The sequence below is a fragment of the Neolamprologus brichardi genome, chromosome 23, assembly GCF_056152115.1.
Source record: "Neolamprologus brichardi isolate AB-2024 chromosome 23, ASM5615211v1, whole genome shotgun sequence".
In the NCBI taxonomy this organism is placed as follows: domain Eukaryota; kingdom Metazoa; phylum Chordata; class Actinopteri; order Cichliformes; family Cichlidae; genus Neolamprologus; species Neolamprologus brichardi.
The window spans coordinates 16,887,025-16,902,607 of NC_142125.1; the positions used below are offsets into that span (position 1 = coordinate 16,887,025).

At 38.5% G+C, this 15,583-nt stretch overlaps 1 protein-coding gene across 4 annotated transcripts in view; it reads left to right on the forward strand.

Moving 5' to 3' along the window:
• Window positions 1-1,504: 1,504 nt before the first annotated feature.
• LOC102799349 (tumor necrosis factor receptor superfamily member 14-like) overlaps window positions 1,505-15,583 on the forward strand; it is a 56,751-nt gene continuing 42,672 nt past the window's right edge. For 2 of the 4 annotated variants that reach the window (XM_087836734.1, XM_087836736.1), the window contains exon 1: window positions 1,505-1,785. The gene's annotated coding sequence lies outside the window, so the exon portion shown is untranslated. Of the gene's footprint in view, window positions 1,786-5,871; window positions 5,944-8,538; window positions 8,756-9,679; window positions 9,787-15,583 lie in introns of those variants that run through there. The other 2 variants (XM_087836738.1, XM_087836739.1) reach the window with 2 other exon arrangements.

Consider the following 15,583-nt stretch of genomic DNA (forward strand, 5'->3'; position numbering starts at 1 on the left):
GGAGCACCCTAGCTTATCTGGTGCTGCTGAGTCACGTGACTTAGGAGAAGCGGAGCAAACTGCCTGCTCTGGGCTTTGACACTTTAAAGTAGCACCACTCGCACAGACAGGTTTCCTCTTTGATGAAGCCTCAGCATTCTGCACACAGGAGACAAACTAAAGTACTGATCACAGTACACTCGTACTGATCAATACCAGTTCAACATCAGGTACCAATATCATCCATATTTGGATTGCTCCGCCCCCACTACTGCTCACCTGCGTGGCCATGGACAGGTGTGTTTGTGGGACCCTGCAGAGTTTAGGAGAGTGAAGATCTGGTTTCCACAGAAGCGCTTGACTCGTCCCTGCATGACGTAATTTAAAGTACAGCTTTGTGTTAGGAGGATCAAAGTCTCAGAGCTCATCATCACTACATCATCATCATCATCATTATTATTGTTATTATTATTATTACAAATATGTATGTTTATTCCGACACAGAAGAGATTTTAGAAACAGTCAGTTTTGAGTCTGAACATAACTCTCCTCGCGTGTTCCTGTGTTTTTATTCCTGACGTTGTTTCTGATTCTTACACACGAGACAACAAGGCTCAATAATAAAGTTTGTTATTATTATTATTATTATTACTGTGAAGGTGGGGCATTCATACAGCACTCTGTACTTTGTCAGTGATAATTTTTACATCATGGAGACAAGAGCATGAGGATGAAGATCTATACGCGATAACAGGAGGGTAATCAGAGGAAAACAAGACACAGCTGACCTGACTCATGTGACCAGATAAGAGGAAGCAAAAGTGAAAGCAAGACACTCGTGATGTATAAGTATAAAGATAAATGGATAAACACACATAAAGGAAACATAAAAAGTGAACAAACAGAGAATAAAGACATGGAATAAAGACCAGCAGGAAGTCTTCAAAGAGGTGTCATAGAATCAAATGGGTTGGAGCTGTGGCAGCCTTTAGGATCTTTTACTCAGTTTAATTATCTTTCAAATCTCCTTTTTAGTTTGACGATCAAATATTGAGGAAGGAGTAATTTGGACTTTGGATGTAAATTTTTGTAGATCATTCAGTGTTTTATGACCAGAATCTGAACTCTAACAGTCATATGGAAACAGAAAGTAAAAATGTGTCTGTTTGAGTCTTAAGTTAACAAATCATCTGAAATCCCCTGGTTATTAGTTATTCTCTGAAATAATTTCAAAATAAAAGACTTTATGGTAGGCCTGTTCGCATGCATAATAGAAGTTATACAGGGATATAAACAAAATATATTTTTATAATAAGTGTTATGATATAGTCTGCCACTCATCACTTTACACAGTATTTAACATCTTCATTGGTAACTCAAAGGACATAAATATAAGATAGTTACACTACTATGCCCTCTGTTTGTCAAATTTAAAAGAGAATTCATTGCAAAGCCATGAGAAATAATTCAATCTAAGGCAGTGATCAGCGGACTGTTTACTACAGACAGAGCTCTTTAGCTCCTCCCTCCTCCTTTATCAGCCTGTAGCAGCTCTGTGTCGTTGGCAGTGTGAAGGTTTTACACTGTTAGTCCTAATTTACTTGTGATATAGTTGGGATTTCTGCATTAAAAGTAGAGTGTAGCTATGTGGGTTGTGCTACTGTAGTCTGTAGAATAGAAAAAGATCTGGATACAAAGCGGTGTCAGTACAGTAACAGTGGAAAAACAGGCTTGGATTCTCCCAGATCTTCTCTTCCTGGATACTGCTGATTTACAGCTTCCCAAATACAGCTTCTAATCTACTCGGTGAGTACTAATGTGGACACAGTAGTACTCACCACAGTAGTGTATATACTACTGTGCTGTTTGAACTGCTGCTCTGATCATGTGATACCAGAGCCTGTATAAACCAGTGGACTGTGGAGGGTTAGAGTGATATCCAAACACTGAAACGGGTCAGACCTGTCTGTGTGTGTCAGTGCTAGTAAATCTGTTTAGACTTGAAGAGGTTAAAATAAAGAGAAGTATGATCAGAGAGCTGGTTTTATATTGTGTGATTCCAAAGTTAGACTGAAGCTGCTGACACAGTTCAACTGTTTCCTCCCAGCTCAGATCTGACTGTTACACCCGAGTATCTGTAAGTGCATGTGCACACAGTTCTTTGCTAAAAGGTAATTGCATGTAGTTTTCTATGTGTAATATTTCTGTGGAGCTCCATCACACTCACTCTCTCCTCTGAACCAACCCTCATCTTTGTGGGGCTGTTGTCACATCATGGCTGGGATTGTTGCTCTCTGGAATTGGAATCTTCCAACTGAGCAAATAGTTCAGGAGGTAGGAGACATACAAATGTTAAAGAAAAAAACACCTGTGTAATGCCAGCGACAGGTTATGCTTCAGAGTAGCGCTGTGCGATATGACCAAAATCTCATATCCCGATACAAGACATCTATTGTCCGATAACAATATAAATCACAAAAATTTTACATTTTCTGTAAATTCTGTGAATCTCGGGCAGCTCAACTTGTGTGAAGTGTTTCCAGCTGGGCGTCGTGTACCTGGAGTGTGTTTTAACCGATGCATGAAACAATACATTTTTAGACATAAGTTGTAACGGCCGCCGTTTTCTTTGTGAGTATTTATTACATGGCGTGCTGCAGGGAAAAGCCTGTTCTAACGTTTGAGTAAGGTTTATTTTTTAGCACCTGACGGCTCTTTTTTGCTTTTCATCCATAAATATTCTGCATACTCTTTCACGTGATTCAGTTTATTTCAAAAAGTCTCAACAAGATCTTGAGCTTTATTGTGAAAGGTTTATGTGGAAAATAAACAAGCGGACAGGTGACGGTGTTACCGTCGTTGTTGCTAACGACAACGCATAAAAACAGGCGGTTGTCCGTCGGTAGTGTGGTTATATAAAATATAAGAGAAAGAGAGAACTTTAAGAAATTAATATAGCCACTACAGTGACCATCAAAACGATGAAAAAATATTGCTGTAAACAGTTTATTTTGCGACACCACGAAACAAACGATAGCGTAAAATGAAATGATAGACGTTTTTATATCGTCATCCGATACATATCGTACAGCCCTACTTCAGAGGATGAAATAGGCAGGGGTCAGCACAATTTATGACAAGGTCTAAGGAGCTTGGAAAGAAAAGCATCTGGAAGACAGTTGGTGTCGTAAACCAACACCAACAACACCAACTGTCTGCCATCTATAATCCAGTTTTGAGATACCTTCCCAGATGCCTTAACGCCAACTCACATCCTGGGCCATCTGACATTGGAAATCACATGATAGGGTGGGGCCAGGTTTCACAATGAGCTCACCCAAAACCCTGGCTGATTGGGACTCACACCCGCTTTCACACCTTGGCTCATGTGATTAGGTAGAGGATCATCAGGGGGTCCTTTGTCCCTCTTTGGGGGGAAACATTTGACCTTAGAACTGAAGAAGCTTCTCGGATGAGAGGTGAAACGTCTTCAAACGTCTTCAGCAAATCGTTTTCAAACCTACCGTGGTCTTTCGCTACTCAGGTTAAACATATATAAGTCACTTAGATAACTTAAAAATGTTATTGTTTGGCTTTTTTCAGTGTTTTATTTCTTCCTGAGTAAATCGGTTTGGCTGAGATTAAAGTTATAGTTTTTACACAGCTGAATAAACGTCAAGCAGACAACTGATCATCAGAAGTGTGAGATGCTGGAGAATATACTCTGGTGTCCCGTTATATTTTAGATAGCAAGGAGTTTATTAAACTTCACCGAAACAATCTGCAAATTTCATTAAAATTTAATAAACTATCATCTTGTCTTTATTTTTAGTTAGCACATACCTTAAACACTTAAAGCTGTAAGCTAATGATAGTTATATAAGAGCAGACGCATGCTGGTGCAATAAGCTGTACGTTTTACGTCCAATGGATGCATGATCTGATTAGTCGACTAATCGCAAAAATAATCGGTGACTAATCGACTATCAAAATAATCGTTTGTGGCAGCCCTAGATGGGTGTTGCAATTTCAGCTGTCCTATTGGCCAAATCTCTCTTTAAAAAATAAATGTTTAATGTGTAAATAAAAGACAGATATAAGACAACCTACCAGAAATTGATTGAGGCTTTTACCTTGTGATGTTGTTAACATGTCAAAATGACTTGATATCATTCAGTCATTTTAAAAGCAGATGCTTATCTGTGCATTCATTTTCTTTTTTAAGTTTCTAGTTCGTTTCTTTTATATTTCTGTGTACCGTATTTTCCACACTATAAGGCACACTTAAAATCCTTTAATTTTCTCAAAAATCGAACGTGCGCTTTAAAATCTGGTGCACCTTATGTACAGAGATGGGCAGTAACGCATTACCTGTAACTGTAATCCAATTACTTTTTTCAAGTAACGAGTAAAATAAGGGATTACTATTGCAAAAAGAGTCATTAGATTACCGTTACTTTCCCGTAAGCATGCTGCATTACAAAAAACGTTTTTTTTTTTTTGCGAGAATGTCTCGTGACAATGACGTAAGCGAGTGCGACGTTCGTGACAACAGCTGTGTGCAGATCAACAATAGATAATATATCGAGTGCGGGAGAGAGTATGAGCGTGCAGCGTTTAAAGCGTGGAAGTACTGACCTTACTTTGAGTTTGATTCTATTTGAAAGAGTGAGCGTAAACACACACTAAAAAAAATATTTTATGTGCTGGAATGTGCAGAAAATAGGTTTAAATGTTAAACAAATTTCTTCCAGTCAGAGAATGTTGCATATAATTACATTTTTGCTTGATGCATAAAGTTAAAAGATTAAAACTAATAAAACAAGTTTTAAAAATAGACTTTTCCATTTGATTAAATTTTTTAATGGATTAAGCTGAAAAAGTAGAATTGGGCTGAAAGATCAATTGCTTTATCACCTATTCAGGTTGTAAATCGTGTTTTTTAAAAAGTAACTAAGTAATTAATTACTTTTGAAAATACATAATAAGTAAAGTAATGGGATTACTTTTTGGGGGAAGTAATCAGTAATTGGTTACTGATTACTTTTTTCAAGTAACTTGACCAACACTGCTTATGTATGAATTCTGGTTGTGCTTACTGACCTCGAATCGATTTTATGTGGTACACGGCGCTCAAAAATCTGTCAAAAAATGTTTTGGTACGACTTTGGTAAGCTATGAAGTCGCACTGCTTGATGGATTGCCAGAGCATTACGGCTGCCATAGTCAGGAGCCTCGCAGAGTAATCTGGGTCCAAAACTGTCCGCTTCAGGTCCTAAAGTCAAACGAACAAGCGGCATTGCTGAGTCTAAATTCTTTCATCTTTAATAAAATGATCAGTGTTGCTGCTTTATCAGGTGTAACAATAAAGTTTAACATCCAGGCATCCATGACAACATAATTTATTAAATTTAATGGAGTTAGAAGGTAGTAGGAAGTTAGCTCGCTAGTTTCCAGCTAAACATGATCTACAATGTTCTGACTGAGAGATTTCTGTAAAGATTAAAACGTACAGCTCTGCTATCAATACCAATATAAATGAAACAGAAAACAGCACTGACTCTTTTAGGGTTGCTGAAGTTGGGCTAGCTGGTATATAATGATGTGCTACATGACCCAGCTCACCCCCCACAACATTACTGGTCTTGTGACCAATTTATTGACTCTGTTGTAAATGTGAAACTGAAGGTGAAAGTATTTATGAGCTTGGAAAGTCCCTGACATTCCCTCTGGTTGTTTGTGAAATATTTTCAAAATTAACCCTTTCATGCATGAATTACGACAACCTCAATCTGGATTTGTATTTTTATTCATCTTTAGGCATAAAAAGGATTTTTGAACTTCATTTTTTAAACATGTGCTTTTCAAATTGTTTTTTACATGTCCACTTAGGTGGACAACATACTGACCAGTGGGTGGCAGGGTATGGAGTGACACATCAGTGTCCAATGTAGTGGTTTATTTGTAAGTATACCATCAACACTGACCTGCTACACACAAACACACACACACTGTCAAACAACAGATCCACTTTCAAAGAGCTCCCTCCTAGGGATGCAACGATACCAATTTTTTCAAACCGATACGATACCGATACTTGGATCTGAGTACTTGCCGATACAGAGTACAAAAAACGATACTTCTACCACACACACACACACACACACACACACACACACACAAATACAATTAATTGGAAGACAGGTTTTATTTTATTCTCTGCCGATAAAAAATAAAATCTTAATAAAAATGACCACAAAAAAAATTTCAAGTGAAAAATAAGCACTTCTGTTAAATTATTGCAGAGTGTCCACATTGTAATTTAACAAAATACCACTGAACTATTGGCACTGTCTCGAGCTTTCAGAATAATAAATAAACACTTCTGTTTGGAATGAAATAAACACAAATTAGGTTTGAAAATAAAATAAACCTTTAAATTGTTGCAGAGTCCATATTGTAAACAAACAAACAAAATAACAAAAGTATTTGGCATTGACGAACGAACTCCCCATCTGCCCGTGGATTATCAGTCCACTGTGCCGTTAAACCAAGGACTGACATCGCACACACTGCTTGTCTCTACCTCTTTAGAAAGTTTTGGCACCATTATCTGCCTGATGTATGGGTGGTTGGGAATTTCATATCGCAGCTTGAGTATGCTGAGAAGAATCCTATGTTTTCCACGACCGGCATTGGCTGGTCATCCACAGCAATAAAATGAGTCGAGCCTCTGTTATTTTAACTGCCCGTGGATTTTCTCTTGACATTTTTCATCGCTTTTCCAAAACCTGAGTTAAAGTTGGCTGTTCCGGTCCACACTGCTGACATTTTGTTTAGCCTAGCTATAGCAGCCTCCAGTTTCTCTTTTTTTATCTGGAGCCGCCAGTCTGACTCGCCTAACCCTGTGCCTGTTTAGCGCGGGATGTCCCCCTAGTGGCCAATCTAAAAAACTACAACAGAAATGACAAGCCACCCTCTGATTAATGAAATAAGTTGGTATCGGTTTATGGTATCGGTTAACTTTTACGAGTATGAGTACACACACATTTTACAGTATCGTCCCCGATACCCGATACCGGTATCGGTATCGGTGCATCCCTACTCCCTCCCACAAAGTTATCAGAGACAGTTTAATAGTGAGGCTCTGCCCTCTCTGTCACTTCCACCTCTTCTTAAATTCAAAGAGTTCTTTTTACTGATGGCATGAAGCTTGCTTTAAAGTGAATTGTAAAATTTTGGGGTTGATATTGTTACAGAATCACCTTCATTACCAACTATGCCACCATCGAACTGAAACAACATAAAATTTGTTGAGATAGTAAGTTGGGTGAAATAGAGATTAAAAAAAAGATCTATACAATATAGAAAACATACCTCACCCAGGCAGAAATGAGCACTTTACAGATACTTTTAAGAACATTTGAACGTCCTCTGACTTAAATTGGCATCTCCTGCAACAACTTGCCATGCTCACATTTCAACATGGGCATCCGAACCAACATGCAGTACGATAGTTCCTACATGAGAATTTCCACAATAAATGACCTAATGACATACAAAATGTTATGGTTCAACGTAGCATAAAAATGTGTGAAGTGCAAAACAAAATTAGTCAACTAAAAGTATGGCACTAAAACAGTGTTTAAGCAGAGGCAGTAGACCCAGTATCATCTGCAGACCCAAAGCTATTCAGATAATGCTGAAGTCTTTGTTTTATGTTTGACCTATACAAACAAACCATCACTACTACACTCACTAGCCACTTCATTGGGTACACCTAATGTACTTAATAGTATAATGGTACCAGCCTGGACCTTTTCTTTTTCTTTTTTCTTTAATTCTTTGTAGATTCAGGAAGGAAACGCTCCTCAGAGATTTTTACTGGTATTCACATGATAATATCTTCCCCGTTCTTACGCTCGGTTTGATTCTCAGTGGGCTGTTTGTTCTGTCTACAGAACTCAGTGAACACACTGAGTTACTACTGCATGATTGGCTGATTAGTCTAATGTCAGTAAAGTTTCTCTTTCCTGAAAACCTCTCACGTGTTTTTCTTCAGACTGAAACTGATATTTAAATTCCTTTCTGTGAACACTTCCAGTAAAATGTAAAACATTTTAGAGCCTTTGTTTCCTTAATGCCTAAGCTCTAAGCATCTGTGGTTGCGAGACAGTGACTAAGTAAGTCTTAGTTTGATGTAATAATGATTATTATTAGAATATTACATATTTGTATAACATTTTTCATGATTTTATTTTTGTGCATCAAATATAGCAAGAGAATATTAACACATTTAAATGTGTGAGGGACACTGGTGTGTGATCGATTAATTATATAAAACAGATCCAGCCTTTGTCCTACATTTGTAAATGTTATTTGCGATATGCTATTTTTTTTTTTAAACTTAGCTATACCTTAAAAACAGTGCCTGCAGTGAGCAGAGCATGTGATCAGTCTGGTCTGTGGGCTGTTTCTGTCTGTGCTGTGATTGGTCAGCCATAAAGAAGAGGAAGTTCCAATATTCAAAGAGCTGCAGTAAAGTTGAGCTTAAAAAATTATAAGGCTGTCTTCTACAGCCTGTCTGAGCTTTTTGTAATGAAGTCTTCATCTTTGATTGGTTCTCTGCCTCTCCTGCTCCACCTGAACTATGATGTCACTCTCTTCACTGTTCCAGCCCAACTGTGATCCAATCAGCATTCGGCTGACACACAGGTGAGGTGTGTCCAGTGACCTGCAGCTGGATTTTGGACGAAGGCACAGGAGAACATCTGTGGTGTGTGAAACCTTCTCTATAATGAGACTTAAAGGTCTAATAGTGTGTACCAGCCTCAGATCACAAGACATGTATTTTTGTCCAGTGTGTTGTGTACCTGTGGTGAGCAGAGGTGGTATTAACTGTATTCCTGCTGTATAAAGGCTGACTGGAGCTTTACTTTATTACTTTAATGAACAGACCTGTTAGTAAGGGAAACACAGATATTAATATCAAACTGTGAAAGAGAAAGAGAAGGACTGAGAGACAAGTGGGCATCTGAAGTGTGGGGATGAAGAGCTTCAGTGATGATGTGTGAGGACTCAGTAGGGGGACACACTTACTGTTGATATTTGTAAAAGTGCAGGATTTCTGCTGAGCAAGGAGTTCTTCCATAATACTGGGAAACCAGATTAATGTAACATGACAACCTCAGAGAAGGTTATTTTTAATCTCTCTAATCCCTAAATACTGATGATTTAAAGTAATGGTTTTAAAGGTTGTTGTTACAGAAAGACTAAACTTTTTCTTCTACTTCCTTCATTTAAATAAGGAAGTGTGATTTATTTTTTATTTATTTAGAAATTTAATTTATTTATTATTTTTTTTATATTTACATTTCTGGATAGGGAGTTTGCCAAAGAGTAAAAACTAAATAGCATAAGATGAGTCCTTTTTCCAAAAAGTACAAACTGATGTTATAAATTAAGATAGTATTCCCCAAAAGGTTGATTCTGTTCGTGTGGACGTTTTCACTGGGAGAAACATTTCGTCACTCATCCAAGTGACTACTTCAATCTCAGGTGACTGCAGGTTTCCCCAACCTTATAAACAGTACATTTGCACAATGACTGAAAGTCATCAATATGCAACAATTTTATCATTAATATGCAACTTGTTATGACCATGTCATTAAGGTAATAATGTTTTCGTTGTGTTCATCAGCTCGCTGATGGAAGCTGGAAAATTTAAATTCTGCACCTACAGAGAGGATAAACTCCAGGACGCCTAACTGAGAGGACGTGTGATGTGAGAAAAAATTCCTGACAGAGGTAAAACTTTTGAGTGTTTTTTGATTCAGTTTAATACAATTTTATTTGCACCAAATCACAACAGCAGTCACCTCATATTGTAAGGTAGACCCTACAATAATAAAACAACAGTAATCTTGTAAGTTTTTTCAAGAAAACCAAAATAAAATGTAATCAATATTAGAATAGTTGAGAAGTAGAGATTAGTGCATCTAATAAGTTTTGTTTTCCACACAAAGACTGATCACACAGGTCAGATGAGGCAGATCCTCAGACTTGCTGAGCAGCAGAGTTCTGCCCTCAGAGACAAATCTCTTATTGGAACCAGTGGTTTGGAACATTTAGGGTTTTATCAATAATGAGATTAAAGTTAAAGGCGCTTTTAGAGTTCTTATCTTGTAGATGATTCTTCCAACCACCGTCTACACAATCTGACAAACACTCCTTCAGCTCTACATTAGTATATCTCATCTCACATGTGCTGTTATTATCTCAGATCCCTCCACCTTTCTCATTTTAGTTACTTGCCTCCTAAATGGAATTTCTGTATTTCAACAGCTCTGGATTAAGACCAAACATGTTTTCAGTTATAGCTTTGTTCCAGTAATGTCAAGTCATACTGTCAGTATTCAAACACAGAACTCAGAGCGTGTAACGCTGCTGCTGCTCAGTTTCCAAAAAGTATTTTAAGAGAACAGAAAGAAGCTGCCACAGGAACGGGAAATAAGGATGTGGAAAGTTTGGTAATCAGCTAGTTTTGACAGCAATATTGTCACAGTCTGGCTGCGAAGCTGACTGTGTGGAGTGAGGAGGACCCAAATGCAAACACGCAAAACGAAAACTTTTTTTTAACAGAAAGCGAGATGTTTCTTGCAGCTGATTAAAGAGTATAAAACAAAAGGTAAAATCAGTTACGACACTAAACAAAAACCTAAACTGGGGGGAAACTAGAAAGTAAACATGAAAAACCCTAAACTTGGAAACCTGGGAAGAATACATGGACAGCGTGAAAAAGCCGTGGAAACGTGGCTTGAACATCACAAACAACCTGATGAGGACTGAATGAAAACACACAGACTAAATACACACAGGAGGTGATCAAGGAAAGTGGAAACACATGGGGAAACAGCTGACACAAATGAACATAATGACATCACACGATATCACTAAATACATTGACCATAGAAACAAAATAAAACAGGAAACATGCACTGGTGTTTGTAACTGGTGAAGAAGGTCACCAGTTACAGACAGGGGCTTACTTTAACCTTAAAGTCCCCACCAAAAGTAATATGTAATGAAAATGGATCCCTGTAAAATACTAAAATCAGCACAGTATTGCTTACAGTAGAGGAAACTAGATGTATATTTTATATGGTTTGTGAGTCCTCCCTGTCATAGGCTGGGTCTTTTGACCTGGTATTCTGAATTTTGTGCTCTTGTATTATATAGTTCTACTTCTAGTTTATATTGTTTAACATTCAGTTAGTTCTATGTTTGTGTTTTCCAATTTAGTTTTTTTTTCTATTTAGGTTCTTCCCATGTCTGTGTCTCCCCATTATGTTGTTTATAATGTGTTGTTTCAGTGTGAGTCTCTTGTGTCCTCTGTGTTTAGGTCTCTCTCACTTTTGTGTGTCCCAGTTATCTCTTTGTGTCTTATCTCTTTGTCCTGTTCTCATTTTCTTCTTCTTGTCGATCATGTGTATCCATTTATGTTTCCTCAGCCCGTCAAGTCTCTCCCTCTCTATCTAAGTACTGTGTCTCTCTTTGTTCATTGTTAGGTTGTCTGTTTTCCATGTCTTATGTTCCAGGAGTTCATGCGTCTCAAGTCCAGATTTCACGGTCACATTCATGTTCAGGGTGTTTTCATGTTTAATTTTTGATTACTCAGTTTGGGCTTTTGTTTAGTTTCACCTTTGCCCTTTGTTTTATATCTTTTCACCAGCCACAATAAACGAATTGCCTTTTGTTAAAATCAAGATTAGTTTCCATGCTTCATTTAGTCTGTGTTTGGATCCTCTATTCTCTGCTCCACATGGTCTGCTGGTGTAGACCATCACACTCTGACATTTGGACCAAACTGTTAGAAAGAGAACTTGTGGTCCTGGGTTTTTTGTGAACCATGGAGGGTGGAACAGCATCCCATTATAAGATAATGACATAGGGGAACCTTTGGGTGGAGTTCTCGTTTGGTGTTCACTCTCTCCGTGGCAGAGTATAACTTCCTTTTCCTTTTCCAACACACAGTGGTGTTTTTGTGTATCTGCATAGGCAATTTAATAAAAACACAAACAAACACAACTTCTACATGATGTTCTGTACTAGGACCAATTCTGTTTTCATTATAAATGCTTCCCTTAGGCAGTATCATCAGAAGACATAGTATACATTTTCACTGCTATGCACATGACATCCAACTCTATCTGTCCATGAAGCTGGATAACACACACCAATTAGCTAAACTGCAGGAATGTCTTAAAGACATAAAGACCTGGATGGCCGCTAACTTTCTTCTTCTTAATTCAGATAAAATTAAGGTTATTGTATTCGGCCCTGAAAATCTTAGAAATATGGTATCTAACCAGATTCCTACTCTGTATGGCATTACCTTGGCCTCCAGTAACACTGTGAGGAACCTTGGAGTCATTTTCGACCTGGATATGTCCTTCAATACACATATTAAACAAATATGTAAGACTGCTTTCTTCCATTTGCGCAACATCTCTAAAATTAGAAATATCCTGTCTCAGAGTGACGCTGAAAAACTAGTTCATGCATTTATTACTTCCAGGCTGGACTACTGTAATTCATTATTATCAGGATGTCCAATAACTCCCTGAAAAGCCTTCAGCTAATCCAAAATGCTGCAGCAAGAGTACTGACAGGTACTAGAAAGAGAGAGCATATGTCTCCTGTTTTGGCTTCCCTTCATTGGCTTCCTGTTAAATCCAGAATTTAATTCAAAATCCTGCTCCTCACATACAAGGTCTTAAATAATCAGGCCCCATCTTATATTAATGACCTTGTAGTACCATATCACCCTATTAGAGCACTTCGCTCTCGCTCTGCAGGCCTACTTGTTGTTCCTAGAGTATTTAAAAGTAGAGCCTTCAGTTTTCAGGCCCCTCTTCTGTGGAACCAGCTTCCAGTTTGGAATCAAGAGACATACACAGTGGCGGTCCTAGCCTGTTTGGTGCCCTGGGTGAACAGTCCCTCAGGATACATGACCTGCCATTATCCAATGACACATGTGCTTACCTGTATCTCCTCCTCTTCTTTTCTCTCTTGTTTTAAACTGAGGACCTCATGGCTTTGAACTTTTCTTGTCCATTTTGGTTTTAATTTTGCACTGCAGTATGAACACAAATCCCCCAACCCGAGAATCACCACAACATAACCTAATAGACCTACACCTTAGTTCACAGATTCACTTTGTCTAAGGTATATTTCTGGCATTTCGCACAACCCAGGATTTACATCATGATTACATAATGGGCTTGGATTTACAACATTATGAAAGAAATCTGCTCTATTTGGAAGCAGCAGGTCTTCCTCCACTTTCGATGGGTTGTGTGTGAGACTTTAAATCATCAATACATATATATATACATTTTAAATTCTTATTACCCCTAGTTCTAAAGTGTATATTTATATTCTTACTCTTCTTCTATTTATTGTTTGTTTACTTGCACTGCTGTAACTGGAGCCTCGTTGTCTCGTCTCTCTATATACTGGACTGTATGTAGCGGAGATGACAAAGTTTACTTTGACTTCAGCAGCAAGCAGGCGCACCGAGGGCTCTCGCGCTCACTTTTCACGTATAGAATTTCAATAAAACATCGGTGCAGATTATAAGTCATTATCATAATGTCTGGTGTTTTCGTGTTTGTTGTGTTTTATTTTGCGAGTTGGTTATTAGATGCCGCTCCAGCCACCAGTGAATCCCCCGCCGCCTGCCCTCTCCTCCCTGTGCAGCAAGCAGCAGGCGCACCTCGCATACGGAGGGCGCCCTTACTCCCAGCAAATGGGCGATAGAAAACCGATCGGTGCCTATGGCATTCCCAAGATGCACTGGCATGACATCGGGGCAGCGAGAGTACAAGCACTTTTTTTTTTTTGCCGATGCCCGTGATGCCGCAATAGACGCATTTTCTCTAAACACCGCATCTCTGCAGCTTTTAAACCCCAAAACACTCTGCGCCCCAAAAATCGTGTCCCCCAGAGTCTAGTGACTTGAGGTGAAGTGTCTGTGTCACACTCCTGCCCACAAACCCACTGGATGTGACCGTGAACTCGCCCCCTACACTTCTTACGTAGCACAACCATGTTACTATTACGAAAGCTTAACATCTTATAGTTCTACAACATCTAAAATCACTCTGTTGTTAACTCGTTTGCTACTAGGGTTGCCAACTCCCTGAAAAACAAATAAGGGACATCTCATGGCCAGGGCCGGGCAACCCAATTGTCTCTACCTTTCCAAGTGTGGTGAATTTTTTTAGCTCTTTTTTTGTGTGGGTCAAATTATTTTTTTAACCATTTGACTTGAAGTTGATTTAAGTAGATGCATATTCTTTGCGATATGAACACATGGGAAACAAATGATCATTTAGCCATTTATTTGTAACACAAAATGACAACATTAACACAATAAAATAGGTATCTTTCTTAAAGAAGCCTGTCATGCTTAACTTTTGAGAATATAAGTAAATTTTTCTTTAAAAGAATTCTGTCCTGCTTAACTTAAAATTATATAAATTAATAGAAAACAATAGAAAGAAAAACATTCTTGTAACAGTGCACATAAAGTGTGTTTAGTGCAATTGGCTTTAGTTGAAGTATTATTTCAGCTTTTCTAATGCTAATCAGCTGCTCCCGTTTGTAAACCCACTTGTTCCCATGATTACGCATCATAACTCATCATCATTATTCATCTAAGTATCACTTTGATGTATTAGTCATCTATTCGTTGAAATCATCTATCCTTGCAGTTGTTTATTACACAAAATAAAATATATTATCACACTTCTGGCCACATAGCACTGATATAAATTGCACATGCCCATAATAACCTTAACCAGAGGGTTTTAAAAAAAAAAAACAATGTTTACATACCATAACTGCTTCTGCCGTGACCTGGTGGACAACAATTTGGTTAAGCGTTCCCCGAGCTTTCACGTCCCTAATGTTCTTCATGTGCCCACCACTAGAAGCATGCTGCTTGAGGTCAGTCAGTCCACCATGGCGTATGGAAAAAGTGTGCCGGCACACAGTGCAGTGCGCTTTATACGTGTCATCGCACACTTTTTCCAGCCAGGTGTTTTCCTTTTCCCATTCCTCCCTGCACTTATGCAGCCTATTTTTTTTCTTTCTCGGAGGGGTACAAACATTGCTGTTTGAAGGTGTACTGTCATCCAAGACTTGCACCGCAGTGTCAGCGTTTGTTTCCCTGTTGGCCATGCTTCTTGATGTGGTCATCTGTTGTCTTCCGGTATTTTCTCCGCATGCGACCTTTCCTCTAACAAGGACATAAGCGGCCACCTGAAGTGTCATACTCGTGTCTAAGTGTGTTGTCAGCTCATTGGTCACAGAGCAAGAGAGGGGCTGGGAATTTGAATGTTGAATGTTTTCAAACAAAGCGTAAATTTCATTAACATTTAGAGACTACTTTTGATTCTTACTGTATTACGGGACAAAGTGCGTCCCTTTTCAGCTCAATACAGGACGTGTACTTTTGTTTCTAAATACTGGACGATTCAATTTTTCAAGGGACGATTGGCAACCCTATTTGCTACATTAGCCATTAGCATTCACTCTG